The sequence below is a fragment of the Echiichthys vipera genome (genome assembly GCF_963691815.1).
Source record: "Echiichthys vipera genome assembly, chromosome: 7".
NCBI lineage: Eukaryota > Metazoa > Chordata > Actinopteri > Perciformes > Trachinidae > Echiichthys > Echiichthys vipera.
Window position 1 is genome coordinate 21,514,899 of NC_139832.1, and position 14,979 is coordinate 21,529,877.

Below are 14,979 nucleotides of genomic sequence, written 5' to 3' on the forward strand. Positions count from 1 at the left end.
GGCCCTATGATGATGTCATGTCATTACAAAGTTAAGAATCATATCTTGATATTCCCAGCTGTATTCTTTTGAATAACCCTCCTGTCCCACATCAGCGGTTCAGTGCTGCATCTCCTGCCTCCCTCTCTGAGCTGCTGTCATCCATCTTTACAAGTGCTGGACTTTACAGTTACTGTGACAGCTTAGCCTACTTGGTTGGAGCCACTGACAGCCAAGCAAATAGAGCAAATTAGATGGATGCATCTTGCCTCGCTAGCAAATGGCAACCCTTATAGTTAACTTCATCCATCTCATCGGACACACACTCACACAGAGCCTGCAATCTCTTGTTTTCAAGCTTTTCTAAGACCCAATATTTTCTTCTTGTTTTCATGTCCTGAATTCTATCTGCTTCTTTTTTCCCTCTTTCATTAACTCTATCCATTTGATTACACACAGCACACCACACATATTCAAACACAAAATACACTGCGGGTGTCTGTGGGAGTGCAACAGAGGTTGAATTTAACATTTCATTCAGTGTGTTCTGCAGGTGCGCAAAAGGTTACGATAGTAGAAATCGGTTTGCAATCAGTCATCATCGCTCGAAAACGATCAATAATGATCTGTCGTGGTTGAAGAATGAGGCTGAATTTGACATTTTCAGAGATGGGACTTTGTGTCAGTGCGCTTCATTTAACCACTCTCTGTTGCTTTTCAGTATGGAAAGCTAATAATTATTTTGGGACACTGGGAAAAGAGGATATAACCAGTAGTGCAGCTGGTGTATGGCTCTCCTTCCACCAAATAAATAAAGGTCTCATCCTTTCAATCAGATTTATATTAACCACACAGCATTGGTCTCTTACAGTACATCATACATCTAATCATCCATCAGGGTTGATCATTTGATCATTCGATTAACAGTTTTAATCTAGACTCAGCATCATTCCCAGGAGTAAACAGGTACCAAACCACAAAAACAAACAAGGGGATAGTTTCTTGGTCTTCTTATGCGGTACAAAGGTATAATTTATTTTCTTGGGAGACACTTAACAGCAGTGCCTCACAAATTCAATTCAATTGAATGAACAATATTCATGCAATGCACAGAATTCATGAGAATTCCTCCCTTCATGTATTTTTCAGTGGGTTTGGAGATTATCTGAAAGTGAACAGCCCTTCCTCCCAGCATCCTGTAACTCATCCTCCCAGTGCTCTTTTTGTCCTTTACAAAAAGAGACTTATAGCCATGACTGAGACTTTGTGGATCAGAGCTGATGCAACATCATGCCAGGTATAAAACTGGATGACACACACCTGTCTCACCTGCAGTGTGTCACCCACTCAACTCCTCTCCGTCCTATGAGTCAGAGGGAGAGCACTGAACTTCTGTCTGTTCAAAGAGAGACAGTGACTGAACTGAAATAAATAATAGTCAGAGCACATTGACATGGCTGAGTCATTGATAGTGGCCTTTGATCACTATTGTACCATGGCAGTTGTGTGGGTGTTTCCCAGAATTTAGCCTCGGTTACAAAAAAAAATACCAAGTGGTGAATTCAGTTTATACAAACACAGCTTTTCACTTTTAATGTCTTTCATTAAAATGCACAATGTGTGTATCCAATGATCTCAGAACATGCTGAATGTGTTTCTGAAGCCTTTTTTAATGCATTCACTTTTAGCTAAGTTAGAGACATGCTCTAGAGATGGCGATCAGTCAGTCGGGTCGGTCAACCACGTTGGTCCAGTTTTGTACGGACATTCATTGTCCCCAGATGATGAATCCCACGGTTGATATTTTTGGTTCAGAGTGAAATATCTTGACAATTGTTTGATGTATTGTCATGAAACTTGCAACAGATATTCAAAGGGACATTCTAGCAACACCAGCAGGCCAAAGGTGCCACTTACTCAAATATTGACCTGTGTCAAATATTTCAGCTTATGACTAAATATTTGCTATATATCATCCACAGCCGTACTTCGTGTTTAGTGCTAATTAGCTAAAGTTTGCATACTAACATGTCATGTTGAACACAGTAGAAAGATTTCTATGATGACCAGTCCTCATTTTGGAGGTATTCATACTATAGGTATACTAACTCTAGCTTAACGTTAGCCCTGGTGACTGCATGCAGCAGCACTTCAAAGGTCCTGACATCACAGTATACCTACAGGGTTTGGCACAACCCTAATTCTGAACTAAACCAGGAGATTCCTGAACATTACCAGTGGCTAACAATAGCAGGTCACCTAAGAGGACAAATTGTCCTATATTGAATTATTATATAGTAAAGAATAGGGATAGTCTACAAATAAACTTGAACTGCAACTATTATGTCACTCTGTCTTTCACTAAATCCCATTGTCTTGTTTTAAAAGTTTAAAGAATTACACACGGGGCAAAGCGAGTTAAGCAACGCATATGTGCTAAATGAAGGTGTTTTTCCCACAGCTTGGTTTGAAGAGTGATGAATACAATATGGAGTACTTTAAATGACATTACTGCAAGAAAATCTTCATCTTTAGGGTTTAAGGTACAATATCCTGCTATAGCTGCCATAACAAAATATACATTGTACAAAATGTCTAAATATACAAAATGTCAGGGTTTTTCAGGGCAGAAGTTACAGTCAGTGCTTGCATTTGTCTTTTCACAGTGTGGTTGTTATTCTGCCAGTCTCTGGTCCACTATAAGAATGAAATGAGAGTAAAGCAGGAACCAGCATATGTTAGTAATAAAACATGTCATGAACAAAATAGACATATACCTTCTCCTGTGGTAATCTGTACCATGTGCTGCTATAGTTTGGCTGGGGGTTGAGCAAACTCACTTAGTTTGGAGTGAAAGATTGAGAAGACGTCCAATAGCTGAACAGCAGTTTAAGTACAGAGTTTGAGTAAAAGCTGTTTGACTTGATATGTGCACCTAATGTAAAAAATGTGATTAATACTCAAGCACTGTCTTGTAGTCTAGTCTGTCATTGACTTTCTATCACACCACCCAAACATTGTCCAACACCACTCCATAGTGCAAACTACAATTACAGATTATAGTTCGATCTGGACCAGATCTGTCATGGTTAAGACGCATGTGAATGTCTGCAGAGCGAGCTCGGTTGAGGCGCCGTGGCAGGGACCTTCCATGTCTGGATTGACAGAGCTATTAGAGCGCTGCCAGACACGTAGGACGGGACAAGGTTACCTCAAGTCGGCACTTACTCTCCATCAAGGCCTTGGCAGAATGTGGACTCATTTTACCCACACTAAATAAGAAAGCTGAACTGAAACAGAAAGGAGAAAAGAGCAGTAGAAATGATACAGAAACAAAAAGAAAGCAAGGGAGTGAAGAGGGTGAGGAGAGATAAATAGAAGACAGTAGTTTATTCACATCTTATTTAAATCATCTGGCTTTATTCTTCAAGTCATAAGCTCTGATTGAGGCAATTGTACACCGGAAAAGAGAAAGGAATGGGCTGTTCACTTTTCTCAAACATGCTTACAGTATATACGCAATAACACACACAGTCCGAAGGTCAGTGCTCTGAGCTCTCTTGGGAGGTAATGGGATACTGGTCCGTTGGAGCAGAATCAGTGGTGCATCAGCAGGTTCAACGCCTCTTAGAATGCTACTAAGCCCCAGTATGTGCACTTTTTCATGTTGTTTCATTGTTCACAAGCAAGAAAACATACTTCAAAGACAACAATTAAAATGACAAATTCACCTAAACACAGCAAATCTTTCTAATATACTGTAAATTTTACATTTGTTGTCCAGAAACAAATGTAATTGGTGATTGGGGAGTATGTTATAGTGTGTGTGTGTGTTGTGTGTGTGTGTGTGTGTGTGTGTGTGTGTGTGTGTGTGTGTGTGTGTGTGTGTGTGTGTGTGTGTGTGTGTGTGTGTGTGTGTGTGGATGTGTGTGTGTGTGTGTGCGCGTGTGTGTGTGTGTGTGTGTGTGTGTGTGTGTGTGTGTGTGTGTGTGTGTGTGTGTGTGTGTGTGTGTGTGTGTGTGTGTGTGTGTGTGTGTGGATGTGTGTGTGTGTGTGTGTGTGTGTGTGTGTGTCTAATCATGACAAAACGTGGTCCTGGAATAGCGAGAACTACTACAGATATAATTCTGTCTGTCAATCTGCAGACAGAGTTTGTCATCTTGATCGCTGTGCAAGATACAGTCACGAAATGTTACAGGTATGTGGTTGAAATAAAAATGAGTTTGAAGATTGTTGTGGTCCGAGCAAGGGCACCGGAACCCACACACCTAAGTCCTACTGAAAACTAGCAATATTTATAGCTTAGAATTTGCCTATTTGAGCCCTCAATACTGATACTGACCTCAGTATTTCCAAGCCTAACCCTAACCAAGCTCTGCTCTACTCATTTCTTTACCCATATTCACCTCAACAGACCAGAATGCATCTTACCCAAGAAATCAGTTCTGAGGAAGGGGTACAACTCATGAATCTTTCTCAGCTAGAAAAACTTGCTCTCTTGGTGTCATTATTACCTTCACGACTGAATGACTAAAACAAGTTCAGCGCATCGAAGGGGCTGCTGAAAAGGCAAACAGGGAAATGTGGAGAAACAGTTATTGATCAACATATCCTGTGGATGAGGCACACTCAGGGGAAGAGGATATTCAGGTGTAATAATGTCTTGCGGTTAAAAACAACTTTTGCATATTTTAGGGGTGACTCTAAGGCTGAGCAGCTTGTAAAAGACACGACAACAACAGACGGCAGCAATGATCAGAGCAAACCAGTGTATATATACTGTACATACATCCAAGGTTAATTACGTCCTCCAATGAAAATATATATTTCATACCTTGGGAATGCTTGCATGTCCGAAACAAAGTGTTTACTTCTGTCACATGAAGTATTTTCTCTGTGTTTATACAGCTGATGGCTCTGTATTTGTCATGTGAATCGAAAAGATGTATAAAGTGGTTTGTGTAAAAGCTCAGCTCTCCACGATCACCTCAGAAATGCCAAATATGTTCTATATGACTGCCACGGCTTACTGTACTATAGCCGTGGATTAGCTTGACTGCAGGAGAGTTGAACATTTGCAGCTCAGAGGATATATAGGAGCAGCTTTTCTTCACCTTGACTAATCTTCTGTCAAAGGTTTAGGTAAGCCAAGGACTCAGAGGACAAAATATGTGTGGTGACCTTTAAAGGGATAGTTTGACATCTCAGGGAAATGCGCATTCTCTCTCTTGTCGAGAGGACAATTCCACTCTGATTCCTGTCTGTTAAATATAAGGTCACGATACCCAAGTACCCAGAAAGTCACTGCGCCTCACCAAAAAATAGTCCCGCACATAACCTCTCTGTAAAACCACTAATGACATTTTGTTTTTTGCACAGATTTAAAAATGAGAGATAACTAATAAATTACTAAGAAGGACTGGGTGATAATTCAATATGATACTTTATTGTCTTTTAATGAAATCGATATTGGGAAAAAAATCATATTGAAATTTTGTGATACACAATTAAGTTGTCTAAAGTCCAGTCTGGACTACACACTGGTCTGGTGTAATCTCTGGTTGTGATATATTGAGATATACTGTAGTCCTTCTTTAGAAGATGATGATAGAAGAAGGGGGCTATATATCATCAGAAAAATGTAAAATGTCATCATATATATTGTTAAGACGCTGTGTAAAATGTAAATAAAAACTGAATGAAATGATTAGGAAAAACATTGAAAACTCATTTTTAATTGGGAATAGCACAAGGACAACATATCAAATACTGAGAAAGTGAGAGATTTCATTGTTTTTTGAAAATGTTATGGCCATTTTGAATTGGATACCAGCCACACATTTCAAAAATGTCAGGACAGTTGCAACAAAAGACTAGAAAAGTTGTGAAATGCTGAATAAAAACACCCGATGGAATATCTCACAATTTATGAGATTAACTGGCAACAGCTTTGCAACATGATTAGGTATAAAAAGAGCTTCTGTCATTCTGAAGTAAAGATGGGGAGGGGTTCACCACTCTGTGAAAGACTGCACTGAGTAGTGCAACAATTTAAGAACAATGTTTCTCAATGGAAATTTGCAAAGCGTTTGGGGATGTCATTGTCTAGCGCAGGGGTCTGCAACCCACGGCCCTTGGACCGTATGCAGCTCTTCAGCCCTATTTAAGTGGCTTCCTGTAGCTTTGCCAAAAAATCATATAAACAACGTGTCTTTTGGACAGTGGACAAGGGAGCAGCTGTTATCTTGGAGTTCAAGGTGATTTTAAAAAAAATATTACGTGAAACTAAAATATGCATCACTTCCTAGGTCTACAGCCCAGCACCTTTCCCTGCGGGTGGCTAATCTTGAGTTGGTGACCCGCACTGGTATGCTAGCCGCGGATAAATCCCCCCCAAAAAATGATCAGAGGAATTATAGTGTTGCGAGACATATTTATTTGCTTTAACATGATGATTGCTTACCTGTATGCTTGATATGTGGTGAGAAATTAGCAAACAAAAACATTTTTAATGATAGGTAATAATAGGAATAAAAAGTCCACAGTAACAATATATAAACCTTTATAAGCTGTGACATCAAATATGTTTTGCGGCTCCAGACAAATTTTGTTTGGTGAAAGAGGGGGCAAAATGGCTCTTTTGATTGAAAAGGTTGCAGACCCCTGGTCTAGCGGTTTCCCCCTGGTTTCCCCCCTGGCTGTAGCTTCATTGATCATAAAGACATTGGAATGACATCAATCTATTCATCTAACTCTCTGTAAAAATGCATATTACCCAAAATGTCAAACTATTCCTTTAACTGAATCCATTTAATATTATTTTTAGTTCTGTCAATCAGTGATCCACATTGTGTGAGATTCTGAAGCAGAAACAAGTTAAAAAAAAGATGGAAAGGGAGCGTCTCCATCCACCTCAAACAACTCATCTGAGCTCTTCTTTAATGCATCTCGATTGGTGCTCCAGGCGGATAAATGCTCCTCTTCCAGCCAGGTCACCAGAAAAAATATTGCATGTTTCTGCAAAGCACAGAAACATTGAGCAAATATAGCCCCCTTTTACGTCTGTATGAGACATACTGGATTTGACTCCAATGCAACACCATCCTCATCAATATTACACTTTCAGAGCAAGTGCTCCGGAGGTCAGGTAATGTACGTGGTTTAACAAGCCTCACACTCCTCTTAGGGAGGAGGTCGGGTGGAGTTGGGTCAAACACACACCAGACTTTCATCCAAGAAACCACAGTCCGTGTCCAGTCTCGTGTGAAAGTGAAACTTAATTACATATCAGGCATGCTTACTTTACCCCAAACAATCTTTTCCTCAACTTAATTATGTAGTTGTGTTGCCTCAACCTAAACAGAGCTTTGTTTGAATTCAGGGTAACCACGTTTCAAACTACGAGGTGAAGCGACAAAAAGTATCGGTATGTGACGAGTAGGGAATGACAACGGATTGCAGCAGTTCAGATACGTTGAGATTCAACGTATCTGTGGTTTGCACAAATTTTCCTTTTATTCTGGTGACTGGGTTGCCTCTTCCCACTGATTCCCTGACTGACTGACTCTGTGTGGTGCTGGACTGCTGGTTGATTTGGGGAAATGATGTCCTGATATGACAGTAATATCAGATGATGATCACCACTGTCACTGCTGATGGTTTCCTCACAAGTAATGAACTTACATTATCAGTGACGTTGCTGCCGGCATGTCCTTCTTTTTATCTTTCTGTTACTATGATTAAACAACAACAGGTGAGAGGATGTAACTGGATTAGCATAATGCTGCTTATGACTGGTGCTTGCCACGGTATGAAACGGCACGATGCATCTGCTGAAAACCTGTTGTTCACAGTTATCCCATGGAAGTTAAGTGTCGTGCTGTATTTGTGTGTAAATATCTTGGAATTTGGTTCACAGTTTTCCAGCCGTGAATCCAGAAGTATCTTGACACGTCCTGGCATGAAGCTTTCTCTTTCAGACATATCAGTTTCCTAACGGTGACAAGACAATTTCTCTGAACTTGACTCACAACAAAGAGGGAACACAAGTTTAAAGCTTGTTTGCCTGGATCGTCTTCATAATTTCCAGCCAGACTGGCTGTTATTTAAATGGGATCACAACAATAGGAATACAGAAATGCAAAAAAACAACGCAGCAGATACGGATGCTTCACCTAACTAATCCACTTGCTGGTACTTGTTTTCCCAGAGAGTCCTATCCCTGCTATAATAAGAAGGAGACATTGCTTGCCTTGGTCTCATCTGTCACCCACAGCTTCTCTTATGGATTTTCCTGGTTTGATCCTTGCCATCTGTGCCTCTTTCTCTCCCTCTGCTTTTCTTCCAAAGTCGACATCATGAACAATTCATTCTTTGCCACAGCTTCAATGGATTTGACTCCATAGTGCAAAGAAATTGTTAATTATTGTTGTATAACATCGGTATATTTCTCATTGTGCCAAGCTAAGAGCTAATACAGAATCTGCCTCCACAGTTGAAAAACTTACTTAAAGATCAGTCATCCCAAAAGATTTAGGCCAGAGGGAAACAATCATCTCCCAAAGACAGAAATAAAACAGCTGAAGCTCCCTTTCCCTCGTTAATGTCACCCAGAGATAAAAAATACTGATTTTTGTTTTCACCAGCAGTTAATGGGAATCTAAAGAGTGATTTTAAAGTGCACTTTCTGGGTTGACATTGTCATGGCTATAATGGAGCAAACCTCATTTCGTTACAAAAGGTCAAGCATGAGCGTTAGACCAATCTACAAAATTAATCCTCGCTGCAGCAGCTCCAGCAGTGGTTGTCTCAAATGACATCACAGAACGGTGCTGAGGTTTTTAACCTTGAAGAAATATCCACAAATATTGATTACACTGGCACAGAACGCAACATTGTGTTAAAACCATGCCAGTCAATTTCACCTAGTCTGCTTAGATAACCTGGAAAGGATCCTGAATGTTAGGATAGTAATTATTTCTCCATGTGTTTATTGTGTAAACAGTGCCTGAAGTCACATTCTATATAGTGGCTGATTTATACTGAGCCAGTCCACCAGATGCATGTGTCAACACATACAGCAAATTAGTGACATTATGCAAATTTAACTTTTAATTCATCCGCAGAGGTGCACGAGGGAAAAATATATTTACAGAAGAGAAAGAAAAGACCCAATCTATCACAGACGCAGCCTGATAGGTGCAGAACTAACTGTATTCTATTGCCTGTCTCTTCTTAATCAACTGAAGTAAGCTTGGCTGGAGTTCAGCCTCACTGTACCACACTCCATGTCACATCAGCATTCCTTATTCCCCTCCCAAACTTGCGATTAATACCAGATCTGCTCCAGGGCCATGTGTGGCTGTGTGTGTGTGTGTGTGTGTGTGTGTCCCTCTGTGTGTGTGTGTGAATCCATCTGTGTATGTTGATGCCTTATATGCCCAAGTGTATGCTGCTGTGTGAGGGTTTCCCTAGCACAGACATAATGGGGACTAGTCTCCACCGGTACAGAGTGGTACCGCTGCAGACCGCAGTCATTCCTGTCTGCCTGCCTTCCCCACAGCATGTGTGCACCAGGCACCGACCTCACACTGCAACGCCGGATACCGGACAAAAGACCTGTGAATGGAATGAGACCTGCACTCTCTCACCCCTATGAAGTGCTAAACTAAAACAGCACAAAGCTACTCAGCAGAAGAACAGTTATGTGTTGCTGTTCTAGTAGAAAAAACATAATACCCCCAAACAGGTGCTTTGACAACGGTTCTCACATGATTTTTGTGTCTGGGAAGAAAAATGAGGTCTCACTTTTGAATGTTTAGTGCTAAGTGTAGGGTACATATATGGTTTTAAAGGTAACATACTTCCCACTGTGCTGGTTCAATGGTTTCATGGAGAAGTGCAACAGTGCTGTTATTTACTATTTTTGTGAACACCCACGTTTCCTAGATTTGCATGTTCAGCTGTTGATTTTGACTCTGTGTTTTCCAGGCAAGAAAATAAAAAATGAGGAGAGAACAATGCCACAGAGCAACATGCCCACTTGTTCAAACCACCTCAAATTACCCCTCAACAGGGTTATATTTCAGATGCTACTGGCAACAGCTCAACAAAGATGCAAGTTGTGGCTGCATTGAATTTCTACTGTGGCCACCATTGGTGGAGAAATATCCACAGCTCTGGATTGCCTTCTGAATGATTGTTGCAAATGGTAATGCTAAACGGTGGGTCTACAAAGAACCTCTTTCACCTTGTGTTTGAATAAGGAACAGGTGCAAGCATATTTGCCAAAAAAATCAAATGTGTTGTAACACATAAATTACAGCTTTAGCCAATTTTTCCTCATAGGTCCTAAAAACACACCAGGCAAGATTCAATATACAGTAAAGTGCAGAAGATTTTAAAGTAGATAAACACAAAAAGCCAATTAATATGTTTTTTTTAAAACTTGAATGGTGAAATTATTTACTTGGCTGATTAGAGGCAGCTGTAAACACATCATTAGCATAGCGTTTTATAAAGTTGTTACAGCAAACATGCTAGCAAACACCAAATCTCACCCAAATTTATTTGAAATAGCAATACTGGCAACCCGACATATATAATTACAATATTCACTCTCCTTTAGCTCTGATTTGGCCTGCACCAATCTCCTTAGCTGCTAAATGCTATACTACTGTCGATTGATAACTAGCTTTTAAATGAAAATGTTGCCTGTCGCTGGAATCAGCACTGATGAGAACAAGATTGAAACACAAAAAGGGGAGGACTGTTTAAACTAAAACAATGAGCTAAAGCTATACATTTTAAATAATTGGCTCTTAAGCTGTTAACTGCTCCATTGACTACCGTAATTTCCGGACTATAAGCCGCTACTTTTTTCCCTCGTTCTGGTCCCTGCGGCGTATTCAACGGTGCGGCTTTTCTACGGCTTACGGTAACCAGGGGCGCGCACTACCGAGGATGCGCGAGACCGAGGCAGACATCTGGCGCCAGGTAACGAGAGCAAAACAAAGAGTAGGAGAGCGGCAGCGACAGTTTGCGTGAAGGAAGTGTTCATGCAAACACCCTCAACATGGAAAACAAACAGAGAAGTGCATATGATGCTGCTTTTAAGTTAAAGGCAATCGATCTGGCTGTCAAAGAAGGAAATAGAGCTGCTGCACGTACCCTTGACATCAGTGAATGGCTGGTTATTTTGATAACGTAAACGGCTGCGGGACTGCACTTTTACTGCCGTGTTACAGGCGAGCACTTTGTATTACTTTGCACCGTTGTATTATTTGTACTCTGCACGAATGCTGTTCGCCATGTCAAAGATGTGAAAGTTTGATTGAATGATTGAAAGATTTATTGTTAATAAATGGGACGCTTTGCGTTCCCAAACAGTCATCTCTGTCCCGACAACCCCCTCCGTGGTAGCAGGAACCCCTATATACTACGGTAATTACACATCAAAACGCCTGCGGCTCATAGTCGGGTGCGGCTTTTATACGGAGCAATCTGTATTTTACCCTAAATTTAGCTGGTTCGGCTTATAGTCAGGTGCGCTTTATAGTCCGGAAATTACGGTAGTTGCTAACTTGCTTGGTGGGAATGTTGTGTACAGTGGGTATATCAGAGCTTATTGCTTAAAACAGCTGCCAGCTGAAATTAATCAATATCAAAACATTGATTATAGCAGCTTTAAATGTGTCATTTTTACCCACCAGTTTAAGGCTGCCTGCCAGAGAATTTCAGAAATGGTCCGCTGGGTTAAGCCTTAATTTAGTTTGATAACAAATGTTAATGCCATGTCAACTGTAGCTGCACTAGAAATATTTCAACATCAAGTCATGCATGTTTGGCTACCTGTCCATGTGAATAAGAATAAAAACACCACCATGAAATAAAAAATATGCCATGATTTGCAAGATACATTGTTTATAATGACTTTAGGGTGGCATTTTCCTTTAAATCTTCAATCTTTTTTAAACCAAACCAGCTCTGCCCAGACTTGAAAGTCATCTCACACCTGAAGTATGATTAAAAAACTGTCCTCAGGGTGGTACATATCCCTGAGCACTGGATATCTTGTTTCACTAGACATTTTCTGTGACATGCACAGGTCGTTAAGGAAATCAAAGCATCACTGTGTTCCTCGGTCTAGTGTAGCCATGAGAAATATCCCACCATATAAAGCAGTTTCCTGTTCTGACAGGATACCACAGCCGAAGAAGGGAAACCCAACACCCACCTGCAAATAATACTGACTCAGACATGGTGAGAGGAGCCCCTGACATCTTGCTGTATGTGTGCCAGTGAGTATGTGTGTGTTGGGCTTGTGTGTGGGATGCCTGCCGTATGCTCAATGTGCCAATCCAAAGCTGTGAGGTGTAGTAGGTGTATAAGAGACATTATGGCAGGGTACTTATGGATACTGTGCTGACATCAACTTATGAAACAACCAAGATCAAGCCTCTTTTCCCCTTGTTTGTATTAATTGATGAATTACAAAGAAATACATCTGTGCATAGCAATATATAACGTACAGTAGATACAGTACTTGTAACTAAAACTACTGAGCCAGAGCCTGCTGTTGTTGCTTTTTAGCTTTTTTTGACGGTTTAAAGCAAAAGTTGCGACATCTTGGGGAGTAAAAGGTCTATATACATTCCAGCTCTAGAATTCATGATGTGGCAAAAATCTTCCCTCTGAAATCAGTATTGGCCTCAAAAATCCCATATCGATCAGGCATTAATTGCTTTACCCAAGAGAGAAAGCCCAGCCAATTATTCAGCTCATTACTATCTGATAAAATCTAAAACTACTGACTTTGTGGCAGCAGAAAAAAGGGAATCAGCTTCAGTGGAAGAGATTCAATAAAGATATTCATAAAGGCCTCCTGACAAAGTTGGGTCGCTAGCTTTAGCATAATATGAAAAAATCACCTCAACTGCTCCCACTTGGCAGAGAGAGACTGAATAGGTGGAGCGATATAGAGGTTCAATTTGGTGTGCACTGGCTCGGTTAAGGTCACCCCACCCTCAGATTGACTGGCTGTTTGATTTTACTGGGAAGAAAATGAATGATGTGGCTGTGCCTTATCTGTCCCTGCAGAGGGTATCTTGAGGTTTAAGGCCCTGCAGTGTCAAAATAAGAAATGTGATGGAAATCTTCCAGTACTACATACAGATCTTCCCATATTAACTCAACCAGTCATCCTCTGATTCCCCAATAGACGCACATGCTGACTCTCTGTAAACCAATCAGTCTTAAACCTGCAATAACTGACTTTTGGCCTCTTCTGGGGGCTCAGGATGTTAGCACAACACTGACATATAACCGTTTAAGTTGATATAATGCGTTAGCAGCATAATGCATTCCGGCAGATATGGAGCAAGATTAGTATTCATTTTGGGGTCATGTTTCTGACCACCTGGTGAATATACTTCTAATATATATATATATATATATATAATATTCACTCTCCATCAGTCTCCATCAACTTCCTAAAGGAAGTATTTGTCTGATGAAATCTCTTGCAAAATACTTCATTGGATTTGCTAGTCGCTTGCTGGTGAATGTTGCATTCCACATGCTCCATGTTTTCTTGCATCTCATCCTATTCAACGGTCCATTGCACCACTGAACACTCACCACACCTTTTCTACAGCTGGAGCCCCGCTGCATGTCAAGTGGCCTGAGCGTGCAGAGTGGTTGAATATTGACATTCAGTAATGTACAGTAGGTGCTCTTACAGTAAACTCTGGTGCTTCATTGCAGAGTTTACCGGCATTTTTGCACTAATCTATCAAGGTGATATAATGATAGTATAGCCTATGCTGTCGTCTCTACAAATGAACACATTTGCATTAGTCTGATGCTGACTGCAGCTATTATAAGCAAAAAGACATGGAAAGGGTAAACAAGAGGACATGTGTGTTGAAAAAAATGTTTAACTGTACCTTTAAAACAGAGAGGTACAGAGAAATAAAGTGCTGTTCTCATGTTGCCAGGTTTTCTGTTGGTGAATCATCAATTCGGTCACAGAGTCCCTTTAAGTTTCTCTCTCTGTGTGCCTGTCTGTCTCTCTGTCTCTCCCTCACTCTATAACTCAGTTTTATTCACATCACTCTGCATAATGCATGATAGCACATAGGTCCCCCAAGGCCTTCCATTACATAAACCTGTTGCGAGAGGAGCCACAGCAGCACTTTTACAACATCCATCAAAACCAGGGCAAGAATTAGAGTGGTTTGTGATGTATTGCTGTTTAAGCGGCAGCGAAGTCTGAATACAATTACATTTACTTTCAAAGCACACACTGATAATTACTTCTAAACACTTGGAAAAGCCTATGTGAAATCATGTGAATTAGCAAATGTACACGGGGGAAATGAAAGGCCTTCTTCCTCTCTCAGTGAAAATAATCCAACTCACTTCTGTAGGGCATTATTGTAAGAAAACCAACAAGGAGAGCCCCTTTCACTGAAAGCTCTCAAAGTGAGGCATTAAAACCCCAGGGATATCAGGTCCCGGTTCGTCATTTTGTGCATTAACATAACAGCCACATACAGTAAAAGAAGGATATCAGTGAATACAGTGTGCAATGTGACCCTGCACAAGAAGACAGAGGAGGCAAGCCAGCCTTAAGAGGACCACTCTCTCTCATCCTCTACTCAGTCAGTCATCACCTGCCTGCAGCTTCTGCGGCTCACTCTGAGAATAGGAGGCTGCAAATATGCTCTTTCACTGAGTTAAAGTTCACCTTTCTTCTAAAGGCAAGAGATTGAGAGATTGTGGCATAACCAAAGATCTGACAGCAAGTAAATCTGGAGGACGCCTTTATATAAATCAGTCATGTGTGGTGCAGGTGAGACTGACTTAGATCAGTATTACGCCTTGTAACATTAATATATGGATATTTGAAGTCAATCCAATGGAGAAGCATTTAGCTGATCTAAATATCTACCGTCAGATGGGAGGGAAACTCTACAAGTGACAAATTACGCATAGGGA

The 14,979-nt window shown here is 40.7% G+C and overlaps 1 protein-coding gene across 1 annotated transcript in view; it reads right to left on the bottom strand.

Annotated features, from left to right (window-relative positions):
• The window catches only part of btbd11b (BTB (POZ) domain containing 11b), a 72,575-nt gene that overhangs the window by 56,661 nt on the left and 935 nt on the right, over window positions 1–14,979 (bottom strand). The window lies entirely within an intron of this gene.